We start from the raw sequence: 13407 nt of genomic DNA, 5'->3' as shown, positions 1-13407 counted from the left end.
ACTCATACAAGCATGTCCCATTGGGAACTCCCTGAATTCTCCTAGAAATTTTGATTCCATTGGTGAAAAATTTTCTATATCCCGAACAGTCCACTTACTGCTACTGAGGCAGATTGGGAACTAACTGAATTCACCAAGTTACTGAGATTCGGCTCAACAAATTTTGATAAATCTTAAAAGTATACATATTACAAGAGCCTGCTACTGAGAACTAACTGAATTCACAAAGAAACAGTGTTTCAGTTCGTTAAAACGTTGCTGTCTCTTGAATAACAAGCTTATTACATGCGAATCCTATTGGGAACCTAATGAACTCACCAACATACTTAGATTCCCTTCCTTAAAATGATGCTATATATTGAAAAGGACACTGGTACAAGCATGTACCATTGGGAACTCACTGAAATCGCCTAGAAATTTTGATTCCATTCCTGAAAATTTTTCCATATCTCGAATATTCCTCTTATTACTACTGCGGACTATTGGGAAATAACCGAATTCACCAATTTACTGAGATTCGGCTCACCAAATTTTGATAAATCTTTAAAGTACACATATTACAAGAGCCTGATACTGGGAACTAACTGAATTCACAAAGAAACACTGTTTCAGTTCGTGAAAAAGTTGCTCTATCTTGAATAACAAGCTTATTACATGAGCATCCTATTGGGTACCTACTGAATAAAACATGATACTTAGATTCCGTTCCTTAAAACATTGGTATATATTGAAAAGCACACTCATACAAGTATGTCCCATTGGGAACTCACTGAAGTCGCCCTGAAATTTTGATTCCATTCGTGAAATTTTTCTTATCCCAAACAGTCCACTGAATACTACTGCGGCCTATTGGGTACTAACCGATTTCACCAAGTTACTGAGATTCAGCTCAACAAATTTTGATAAATCCTTAAAAGTACACATATTACAATAGCCTGCTATTGGGAAATAACTGAATTCAAAAAGAAACAGTGTTTCAATTCGTTAAAACGTTGCTCAATCTTGAATAACAAGCTTATTACATGCCAATCCTATTGGAAACCTACAGAATTCAACATGATACTTAGATTCCATTCCTTAAAATGTTGCTATATATTAAAGCACACTCATACAAGCATGTCCCATTGGGAACTCACTGAATTCGCCTAGAAATTTTGATTCCATTCGTGAAATTTTTCTTCTCCCCAACAGTCCACTTATTACTACTGAGCCCTACTGGGAACTAACCGAATTCACCAATTTACTTAGATTCGGCTCAACAAATTTTGATAAATCTTTAAAAGTATACATATTACAAGAACCTGCTACTGGGAACTAACTGAATTCACAAAGAAACATTGTTTCAGTTCGTTAAAACCTTACTCTATCTTGAATAACACGCTTATTACTTGCGAATCCTATTAGGAACCTACTGAATTCACCATGATACCTAGATTCCGTTCCGTAAACTGTTGCTATATATTGAAAAGCACACTCATACAAGCATGTCCCATTGGGAAATCCCTGAATTCGCCAAGAAATTTTGATTCCATTCGTGAAAATTTTTCTATATCCCGAACAGTCCACTTACTGCTACTGAGGCCGATTGGGAACTAACTGAATTGACCAAGGTACTGAGATTCGGCTCACCAAATTTTGATAAATCCTTAAAACTACACATATTACAAGAGCCTACCAAAGGGAACTAACTGAATTCACAAAGAAAAAGTGTTTCAGTTCGTTAAAACATTGCTCTACCTTGAATAACATGCTTATTACATGTGAATCCTATTGGGAACCTACTGAATTCACCATGATACCTAGATTCCGTTCCTTAAACTGTTGCTATATATTGAAAAGCACACTCATACAAGCATGTCCCATTGGGAACTCACTGAATTCGCCTAGATATTTTGATTTCATTCGTGAAAATTTTTGTATATCCCGAACAGTCCACATATTACTACTGTGGCCTATTGGGAACTAACTGAATTCACCAAGTTACTGAGATTCGGCTCACAAAATTTTGATAAACCTTTTAAAGTACACATATTACAAGAGCCTTCTATTGGGACCTAACTGAATGAACAAATAAACAGTGTTTCAGTTCGTTAAAACTTTGCTCTACCATTAATAACAGGCTTATTACATGCGAAACCTATTGGGAACCTACTGATTCACCATGATACTTAGATTCCTCTCCGTAAAATGTTGCTAGATATTGAAAAGCACAATCATACAAGTATGTCCCATTGGGGACTGATTGACTTTGCCTAGAAAATTTGATCCCATTCGTGAAAATTTTTCTATATCCCGAACAGTCCACTTAATACTACTGCGGCTATTGGAAACTAACTGATTTCACCAAGTTACTGAGATTCGGCTCACCAAATTTTGATAAATCTTTAAAAGTACACAGAGTAAAAGAGCCTGCTACTAGGAACTAACAGAATTCACAAAGAAACAGTGTTTCAGTTCATTAAAACCTTGCTCTATCTTGAATAACAAGCTTATTACATGGGAATCCTATTGGGAACCTACTGAATTCACCATGATACTTAGATTCCGTTCTTTAAAATATTGCTATATACTAAAAAGCACACTCATTCAAGCATGTCCCATTGAGAAGTCACTGAATTTGCCTAGAAATTTTGATTCCATTGGTGAAAATTTTTCTATATCCCGACCAGTCCACTTACTACTACTGCGGCCTATTGGGAACTAACTGAATTCACAAAGTTACTGATATTCGGCTCACCAAATTTTGATAAATGTTTAAAGGTACACATATTACAAGAGCCTGCTACTGGGAACTAACTGAATTCACAAAGAAAATGTGTTTCAGTTCGTTAAAACTTTGCTCTATCTTGAATAACCAACTTATACATGCGAAGCCTAATGGGAACCTATTGAATTCACCATTATACTTAGATTCCGTTCCTTAAAATGTTGCTCTATATTGAAAAGCACACTCATACAAGCATGTCCCATTGGGAACTCACTGAATTCGCCTAGAAATTTTGATTCCAGTCGTGAAAATTTTTCTATATCCCGAACAGTCCACTTATTACTACTGCGGCCTATTGGGAACTAAGTGAATTCACAAAGTTCCTGAGCTTCATCTCAACAAATTTTGATAAATCTTTAAAGGTACAAATATTACAAGAGCCTGCTACTGCGAACTAAGTAAATTCAAAAGAAACAGTGTTTCAGTTCGTTAAAACGTTGCTCTATCTTGAATAACAATCTTATTACTTGCGAATCCTATTGGGAACCTATTGAATTCACCGTGATGCTTAGATTCCGTTCCTTAAAATATTGCTATATATTGAAAAGCACACTCATACAAGCATGTCCCATTGGGAACTCAGTGAATTCGCGTAGATATTTTGACTTTATTCGTGAAAATTTTTCTATATCCCGAACAGTCCACTTATTACTACTGTGGCCTATTGGGAACTAACCGAATTCACCAAGTTACTGAGATTCGGATCAACAAATTTTGATAAATCCTTAAAAGTACACATATTACAATAGCCTGCTATTGGGAACTAACTGAATTCAAAAAGAAACAGTGTTTCAGTTCGTTAAAACGTTGCTCAATCTTGAATAACAAGCTTATTACATGCGAATCCTATTGGGAACCTACTGAATTCACCATGATACTTAAATTCCGTTCCTTAAAATGTTGCTATATATTAAAGCACACTCATACAAGCATGTGCCATTGGGAACTCACTGATCTCGCCTAGAAAATTTGATTCCATTCGTGAAAATTTGTCTATATCCCGAACTTATTTCTAATGAGCCCTATTGGGAACTAACCGAATTCACCAAGTTACTGAGATTCGGCTGTCCATATGTTGATAAATCTTTAAAAGCACACAATTAGAAGAGCCTGCTACTGGGAACTAACTGAATTCACAAAGAAACAGTGTTTCAGTTCATTAAAACGTTGCTGTATCTTGAATAACAAGCTTATTACATGCGAATCATACTGGGAACCTACAGAATTCACCATGATACTTACATTCCTATCCTTAAAATGTTGCAATATATTGAAAAGCACACTCATACAAGCATGTCCCTTTGGGAACTCACTTCATTCGTCTATAAATTTTGATTCCATTCCTGAAAATTTTTCGATATCCTGAAGAGTCCACTTATTACTACTGCGGCCTATTGGGAACTAACTGAATTCACCAAGTTACTGAGATTCGGCTCACCAAATTTTGATAAATCTTTAAAAGTACACATATTACAAGAGCCTGCTACTGGGAACTAACTGTAATCACAGAGAAACACTGTTTCAGTTCGTTAAAACGTTGCTCTATCTTGAATAACAAGCTTATTACATGCGCATCCTATTGTGAACCTACTGAATTCACCATGATACTTAGATTCCGTTCCTTAAAATATTGCTATATATTGAAAAGCACACTCATAAAAGCATGTCCCTTTGGGAACTCACTGAAGTCGCCCTGAAATTTGATTGCTTTCGTGAAATTTTTCTTATCCCAAACAGTCCACTTATTACTACTGCGGCCTATTGGGTACTAACAGATTTCACCAAGTTACTGAGATTCGGTTCAACAAATTTTGATAAATCCTTAAAAGTACACATATTACAATAGCCTGCTATTGGGAACTAACTGAATTCAAAAAGAAACAGTGTTTCAGTTCGTTTAAACGTTGCTCAATCTTGAATAACAAGTTAATTACATGTGAATCCTATTGGGAACCTATTAAATTCACCATGATACGTTGATTCCGTTCCTTAAAATGTTTCTATATATTGAAAAGCACACTCATACAAGCATGTCCCTTTGGGAACTCACTGAATTCGCCTAGAAATTTTCATTCCATTCGTGAAAATTTATCTATATCCCGAGAAGTCTACTTATTACTACTGAGGCCTTTTGGGAACTAACTGAATTCACCAAGTTACTGAGATTCAGTCTACCAAATTTGGATAAATCTTTAAAAGTACACATATTATAAGAGCCTGCTACTGGGAACTAACTGAATACACAAAGAAACAGTGTTTCAGTTCGTTAAAACGTTGGTCTATCTTGAATAACAAGCTTATTACATTCGAATCCTATTGGGAACCTATTGAATTCACAATGATACTTAGATTCCATTCCGTAAACTGTTGCTATATATTGAAGAGCACACTCATAGAAGCATGTCCCATTGGGAACTCCCTGAATTCATCTAGAAATTTTGATTCCATTCGTGAAAAATTTTCTATATCCCGAACTGTCCACTTACTGCTACTGAGGCCGATGGGGAACTAACTGAATTCACCAAGTTACTGAGATTCGGCTCACCAAATTTTGATAAACCTGTAAAAGTACACATATTTCAAGAGCCTGCTACGGGTAACTAACTGAATTCACAAAGAAACAGTGTTTCAGTTCATTAAAACGTTGCTAGATCTTGAATAACAAGCTTATTACTTGCGAATACTATTGGGAACCTACTGATTCACCATGATACCTAGATTCTGTTCCTTAAACTGTTGCTATATATTGAAAAGCACACTCATACAAGCATGTCCCATTGGGAAATCAGTGAATTCGCCTAGAAATTTTGATTCCATTGATGAAAATTTTTCTATATCCCGAAGAGTCCACTTATTACTACTGCGGCCTATGTTACCTAAGTGAATTCACCAAATTCCTGAATTCGGATCAACAAATTTTGATAAATATTTAAGAGTACACATATTACAAGAACCTGCTACTGGGAACTATCTGATTCACAAAGAAACAATGTTTCAGTTCGTTAAAACGTTGCTTTATCTTGTATAACCATCTTATTACTTGCGCATCCTATTGTGAACCTACTGATTCACCATGATACTTAGATTCTGATCTTTAAAATATTGCTATATACTCAAAAGCACACTCATACAAGCATGTCCCATTGGGAACTCACTGAATTGCCTAGAAATTTTGATTCCATTGGTGAAAATTTTTCTATATCCCGACCAGTCCACTTACTACTACTGCGGCCTATTGGGAACTAACCGAATTCACCACGTTACTGAGATTCGGCTGACCAAATTTTGATAAATCTTTAAAAGCAAAAATTACAAGAGCCTGCTACTGGGGACTAACTGAATTCACAAAGAAACAGTGTTTCAGTTTGTTAAAACGTTGCTCTATCTTGAATAACAAGGTTATTACATGCGAATCCTATTGGGAATCTACTGAATTCACAATGATACTTAGATTCCGTTCCTTAAAACGTTGCTATATATTGAAAAGCACACTCATATAATCATGTCCCATTGGGAACTCACTGAATTCGCCTGGAAATTTTGATTCCATTAGTGAAAATTTTTCTATATCCTGAACAGTCGCTTATTACTACTGCAGCCTATTGGGAACTAAGTGAATTCACAAAGTTACTGAGATTCATCTCACTAAATTTTGATAAATCTTTAAAAGTACACATATTACAAGAGCCTGCTACTGGGAACTAACTGAATTCACAAAGAAACAGGGTTTCAGTTCGTTAAAACGTTGCTCTGTCTTGAATAACAAGCTTATTACATGCGAATCCTATTGGGAACCTACTGATTCACCATGGTACTTAGATTCCGTTCTTTAAAATGTTTCTATATATTTGAAATGCACACTCATACAAGCATGTCCCATTGGGAACTCACTGAATTCGCCTAGAAATTTTGATTCCATTCGTGAAAATTTTTCTATATCCTGAACAGTCCACTTATTACGAATGAGGCCTATTGGGAACTAACTGAATTCACCAAGGTACTGAGATTCGGCTCACCAAATTTTGATAAATCCTTAAAACTATACATATTACAATAGCCTGCTAAAGGGAACTAACTGAATTCACAAAGAAACAGTGTTTCAGTTCGTTAAAACATTGCTCTATCTTGAATAACAAGCTTATTACATGCGAATCCTATTGGGAACCTACTGAATTCACCATGATACTTAGATTCCGTTCCTTACAATGTTGCTAAAATTGAAAAGCACACTCATAAAATCATGTCCCTTTGGGAACTCACTGAATTGGCCTGGAAATTTTGATTCCATTCGTGAAATTTTTCTTATCCAAAACAGTCCACTTATTACTACTGCGGCCTATTGGGAACTAAGTGAATTCAAAAAGTTACTAAGATTCATCTGAAAAATTTTGATAAATCTTTAAAAGTACACATGTTACAAGAACCTGCTACTGGGAACTAACTGAATTCAGAAAGAAACATTGTTTCAGTTCGTTAAAACGTTGCTCTATCTTGAATAACCATCTTATTACTTGCGAATCCTATAGGGACCTATTTAATTCACCATGATACTTAGATTCCGTTCCTTAAAATGTTGCTATATATTGAAAAGCACACTCATATAATCATGTCCCATTGGGAACTCACTGAATTCGCCTGGAAATTTTGATTCCATTAGTGAAAATTTTTCTATATCCTGAACAGTCGCTTATTACTACTGCAGCCTATTGGGAACTAAGTGAATTCACAAAGTTACTGAGATTCATCTCACTAAATTTTGATAAATCTTTAAAAGTACACATATTACAAGAGCCTGCTACTGGGAACTAACATAATTCACAAAGAAACAGTGTTTCAGTTCGTTAAACGTTGCTCTATCTTGAATAACAAGCTTATTACTTGCGAATCCTATTGGGATCCTACTGATTCACCATGATACCTAGATTTCGTTCTTTAACTGTTGCTATATATTGAAAAGCACACTCATACAAGCATGTCCCATTGGGAAATCACTGAATTCGCCTAGATATTTTGATTCCATTCATGAAAATTTTTCTATATCCCGAAGAGTCCACATATTACTACTGCGGCCTATGTTAACTAAGTCAATTCACCAAGTTCCTGAATTCGTCTCAACTAATTTTGATAAATCAATTAAAGTACACATATTACAAGAACCTGCTACTGGGAACTATCTGAATTCACAAAGAAACAATGTTTCTGTTCGTTAAAACGTTGCTCTATCTTGAATAACCATCTTATTACTTGCGAATCCTATTGGGACCTACTGAATTCACCATGATACTTAGATTCTGTTACTTAAAATGTTGCTATATATTGAAAAGCACACTCACACAAGCATGTCCCATTGGGAATTCACTTAATTCGCGTAGCAATTTTGATTTTATTCTGAAAATTTTTCTATATCCGAACAGTACACTGATTACTAATGCGGCCTATTGGGAACTAACCGAATTCACAAAGTTACTGAGATTCGGCTCAACAAATATTGATAAATCTCTAAAAGTACACATATTACAAGAGCCTGCTACTGGGAACTAACTGAATTCACAAAGAAACAGTGTTTCAGTTCATTAAAACGTTGCTCTATCTTGAATAACAAGCTTATTACATGCGAATCCTGTTGGGAACCTTCTGAATTCACCATGATACTTAGATTCAGTTCCTTAAATCTTGCTATATATTGAAAAGCACACTCATACAAGCATGTCCCATTGGGAACTCACTGAAGTCGCCCTGAAATTATGATTCCATTCGTGAAATGTTTCTTATCCCAAACAGTGCACTTATTACTACTGCGGCCTATTTGGTACTAACCGAATTCACCAAGTTACTGAGATTCAGCTCAACAAATTTTGATAAATCCTTAAAAGTACACATATTACAAGAGCCTGCTACTGGGAACTAACTGAATTCACAAAGAAACAGTGTTTCAGTTCGTTAAAACGTTGCTGTATTTTGATTAACAAGCTTATTACATGCAAATCCTATTGGGAACCTACTGAAATCACAATGATACTTAGATTCCGTTCCTTAAAGTTGCTATATATTGAAAAGCACACTGATACAAGCGTGTCCCTTTGGCAACTCACTGATTTCGCCTAGAAATTTTGATTCCATTCTTGAAAATTTTTCTATATCCCGAACAGTCAACTTATTACTAATGCGGGCTATTGGGCACTAAGTGAATTCACAAAGTTCCTGAGCTTCATCTCAACAAATTTTGATAAATCTTTAAAGGTACAAATATTACAAGAGCCTGCTACTGCGAACTAAGTGAATTCAAAAGAAACAGTGTTTCAGTTCGTTAAAACGTTGCTCTATCTTGAATAACAATCTTATTACTTGCGAATCCTATTGGGAACCTATTGAATTCACCGTGATGCTTAGATTCCGTTCCTTAAAATATTGCTATATTGAAAAGCACACTCATACAAGCATGTCCCATTGGGAACTCAGTGAATTCGCGTAGATATTTTGACTTTATTCGTGAAAATTTTTCTATATCCCGAACAGTCCACTTATTACTACTGTGGCCTATTGGGAACTAACCGAATTCACCAAGTACTGAGATTCATTTCAACAAATTTTGATAAATCCTTAAAAGTACACATATTACAATAGCCTGCTATTGGGAACTAACTGAATTCAAAAAGAAACAGTGTTTCAGTTCGTTAAAACGTTGCTCAATCTTGAATAACAAGCTTATTACATGCGAATCCTATTGGGAACCTACTGAATTCACCATGATACTTAAATTCCGTTCCTTAAAATGTTGCTATATATTAAAGCACACTCATACAAGCATGTGCCATTGGGAACTCACTGAACTCGCCTAGAAAATTTGATTCCATTCGTGAAAATTTGTCTATATCCCGAACTTATTACTAATGAGCCCTATTGGGTACTAACCGAATTCACCAAGTTACTGAGATTCGGCTATCCATATGTTGATAAATCTTTAAAAGCACACAATTAGAAGAGCCTGCTACTGGGAACTAACTGAATTCACAAAGAAACAGTGTTTCAGTTCATTAAAACGTTGCTGTATCTTGAATAACAAGCTTATTACATGCGAATCATACTGGGAACCTACAGAATTCACCATGATACTTACATTCCTATCCTTAAAATGTTGCAATATATTGAAAAGCACACTCATACAAGCAAGTCCCATTGGGAACTCACTTCATTCGTCAATAAATTTTGATTCCATTCCTGAAAATTTTTCGATATCCTGAAGAGTCCACTTATTACTACTGCGGCCTATTGGGAACTAACTGAATTCACCAAGTTACTGAGATTCGGCTCACCAAATTTTGATAAATCTTTAAAAGTACACATATTACAAGAGCCTGCTACTGGTTCTAACTGTACTCACAGAGAAACACTGTTTCAGTTCGTTAAAACGTTGCTCTATCTTGAATAACAAGCTTATTACATGCGCATCCTATTGTGAACCTACTGAATTCACAATGATACTTAGATTCCGTTCCTTAAAATATTGCTATATATTGAAAAGCACACTCATAAAAGCATGTCCCTTTGGGAACTCACTGAAGTCACCCTGAAAGTTTGATTACTTTCGTGAAATTTTTCTTATCCCAAACAGTCCACTTATTACTACTGCGGCCTATTGGGTACTAACAGATTTCACCAAGTTACTGAGATTCGGTTCAACAAATTTTGATAAATCCTTAAAAGTACACATATTACAATAGACTGCTATTGGGAACTAACTGAATTCAAAAAGAAACAGTGTTTCAGTTCGTTTAAACGTTGCTCAATCTTGAATAACATGTTAATTACATGTGAATCCTATTGGGAACCTATTAAATTCACCATGATACGTTGATTCCGTTCCTTAAAATGTTTCTATATATTGAAAAGCACACTCATACAAGCATGTCCCATTGGGAACTCACTGAATTCGCCTAGAAATTTTCATTCCATTCGTGAAAATTTATCTATATCCCGAGAAGTCTACTTATTACTACTGAGGCCTTTTGGGAACTAACTGAATTCACCAAGTTACTGAGATTCAGTCTACCAAATTTGGATAAATCTTTAAAAGTACACATATTATAAGAGCCTGCTACTGGGAACTAACTGAATACACAAAGAAACAGTGTTTCAGTTCGTTAAAACGTTGGTCTATCTTGAATAACAAGCTTATTACATTCGAATCCTATTGGGAACCTATTGAATTCACAATGATACTTAGATTCCATTCCGTAAACTGTTGCTATATATTGAAGAGCACACTCATAGAAGCATGTCCCATTGTGAACTCCCTGAATTCATCTAGAAATTTTGATTCCATTCGTGAAAAATTTTCTATATCCCGAACTGTCCACTTACTGCTACTGAGGCCGATGGGGAACTAACTGAATTCACCAAGTTACTGAGATTCGGCTCACCAAATTTTGATAAACCTGTAAAAGTACACATATTTCAAGAGCCTGCTACGGGTAACTAACTGAATTCACAAAGAAACAGTGTTTCAGTTCATTAAAACGTTGCTAGATCTTGAATAACAAGCTTATTACTTGCGAACACTATTGGGAACCTACTGATTCACCATGATACCTAGATTCTGTTCCTTAAACTGTTGCTATATATTGAAAAGCACACTCATACAAGCATGTCCCATTGGGAAATCAGTGAATTCGCCTAGAAATTTTGATTCCATTGATGAAAATTTTTCTATATCCCGAAGAGTCCACTTATTACTACTGCGGCCTATGTTACCTAAGTGAATTCACCAAATTCCTGAATTCGGATCAACAAATTTTGATAAATATTTAAAAGTACACATATTACAAGAACCTGCTACTGGGAACTATCTGAATTCACAAAGAAACAATGTTTCAGTTCGTTAAAACGTTGCTTTATCTTGTATAACCATCTTATTACTTGCGCATCCTATTGTGAACCTACTGATTCACCATGATACTTAGATTCCGATCTTTAAAATATTGCTATATACTCAAAAGCACACTCATACAAGCATGTCCCATTGGGAACTCACTGAATTGCCTAGAAATTTTGATTCCATTGGTGAAAATTTTTCTATATCCCGACCAGTCCACTTACTACTACTGCGGCCTATTGGGAACTAACCGAATTCACCACGTTACTGAGATTCGGCTGACCAAATTTTGATAAATCTTTAAAAGCAAAAATTACAAGAGCCTGCTACTGGGGACTAACTGAATTCACAAAGAAACAGTGTTTCAGTTTGTTAAAACGTTGCTCTATCTTGAATAACAAGGTTATTACATGCGAATCCTATTGGGAATCTACTGAATTCACAATGATACTTAGATTCCGTTCCTTAAAACGATGCTATATATTGAAAAGCACACTCATATAATCATGTCCCATTGGGAACTCACTGAATTCGCCTGGAAATTTTGATTCCATTAGTGAAAATTTTTCTATATCCTGAACAGTCGCTTATTACTACTGCAGCCTATTGGGAACTAAGTGAATTCACAAAGTTACTGAGATTCATCTCACTAAATTTTGATAAATCTTTAAAAGTACACATATTACAAGAGCCTGCTACTGGGAACTAACTGAATTCACAAAGAAACAGGGTTTCAGTTCGTTAAAACGTTGCTCTGTCTTGAATAACAAGCTTATTACATGCGAATCCTATTGGGAACCTACTAATTCACCATGGTACTTAGATTCCGTTCTTTAAAATGTTTCTATATATTTGAAATGCACACTCATACAAGCATGTCCCATTGGGAACTCACTGAATTCGCCTAGAAATTTTGATTCCATTCGTGAAAATTTTTCTATATCCTGAACAGTCCACTTATTATGAATGAGGCCTATTGGGAACTAACTGAATTCACCAAGGTACTGAGATTCGGCTCACCAAATTTTGATAAATCCTTAAAACTATACATATTACAATAGCCTGCTAAAGGGAACTAACTGAATTCACAAAGAAACAGTGCTTCAGTTCGTTAAAACGTTGCTCTATCTTGAATAACAAGCTTATTACATGCGAATCCTATTGGGAACCTACTGAATTCACCATGATACTTAGATTCCGTTCCTTACAATGTTGCTAAAATTGAAAAGCACACTCATAAAATCATGTCCCTTTGGGAACTCACTGAATTGGCCTGGAAATTTTGATTCCATTCGTGAAATTTTTCTTATCCAAAACAGTCCACTTATTACTACTGCGGCCTATTGGGAACTAAGTGAATTCAAAATGTTACTAAGATTCATCTGAAAAATTTTGATAAATCTTTAAAAGTACACATGTTACAAGAACCTGCTACTGGGAACTAACTGAATTCAGAAAGAAACATTGTTTCAGTTCGTTAAAACGTTGCTCTATCTTGAATAACCATCTTATTACTTGCGAATCCTATAGGGACCTATTTAATTCACCATGATACTTAGATTCCGTTCCTTAAAATGTTGCTATATATTGAAAAGCACACTCATATAATCATGTCCCATTGGGAACTCACTGAATTCGCCTGGAAATTTTGATTCCATTAGTGAAAATTTTTCTATATCCTGAACAGTCGCTTATTACTACTGCAGCCTATTGGGAACTAAGTGAATTCACAAAGTTACTGAGATTCATCTCACTAAATTTTGATAAA

This window comes from Rattus norvegicus, chromosome 10, assembly GCF_021556685.1.
Source record: "Rattus norvegicus strain SHRSP/BbbUtx chromosome 10, alternate assembly SHRSP_T2T, whole genome shotgun sequence".
NCBI classification, from domain to species: domain Eukaryota; kingdom Metazoa; phylum Chordata; class Mammalia; order Rodentia; family Muridae; genus Rattus; species Rattus norvegicus.
The sequence above is the reverse complement of the archived record's forward strand: the minus strand, read 5'-3'. Positions refer to the sequence as shown.